This window comes from Penaeus monodon, chromosome 29, assembly GCF_015228065.2.
Source record: "Penaeus monodon isolate SGIC_2016 chromosome 29, NSTDA_Pmon_1, whole genome shotgun sequence".
In the NCBI taxonomy this organism is placed as follows: domain Eukaryota; kingdom Metazoa; phylum Arthropoda; class Malacostraca; order Decapoda; family Penaeidae; genus Penaeus; species Penaeus monodon.
In genome coordinates this window covers 3,854,757-3,855,185 of record NC_051414.1, presented here as the reverse complement: position 1 = coordinate 3,855,185, position 429 = coordinate 3,854,757, and the positions used below count along the sequence as shown (strand labels likewise).

The following is a 429-nucleotide window of genomic DNA, read 5'->3' as shown; positions in this document are numbered from 1 at the left end:
GGGATGGCTGTCATGGCAGAATCCCTGTTTTTGAGGTCGGTAGATATTTTTTTTTTTTTTACCTTTTGACATCAAGTCAAGTAAGGTTGCATTTACAGAGTTTTCTTGCTGATGACATCAGGTCACATGACTGTGATATAAGATCTCGTGACTATACCATGCCATGTCACATGACTATATCACATGATTTTCCCCATCCTTTTGGGGGTCGTGGAGCAACATGATTGGCTTAAAAAAACAGTACATAGGATCATTCCAGGAGTTTTCTCCATCATCTGGCTGTTTTTCTTTTTTTGTCAGTGCGGGAGCTTTGTGTTTATTTTGTCCTTCAGTTCTTGATGGAATTGCAGTCCAAGCGATCCCCTGATGTCATTCCTGATCTTCCTGCTGACAATGTCCCACAACAGGTTTGATGCCTTCACATTGGCA

The 429-nt window shown here is 41.5% G+C and overlaps 1 protein-coding gene across 1 annotated transcript in view; it reads right to left on the bottom strand.

Moving 5' to 3' along the window:
• Nucleotides 1-429, bottom strand: part of LOC119591912 (protein ERGIC-53-like) — a gene marked incomplete in the record, with an annotated part of 12,371 nt that overhangs the window by 2,726 nt on the left and 9,216 nt on the right.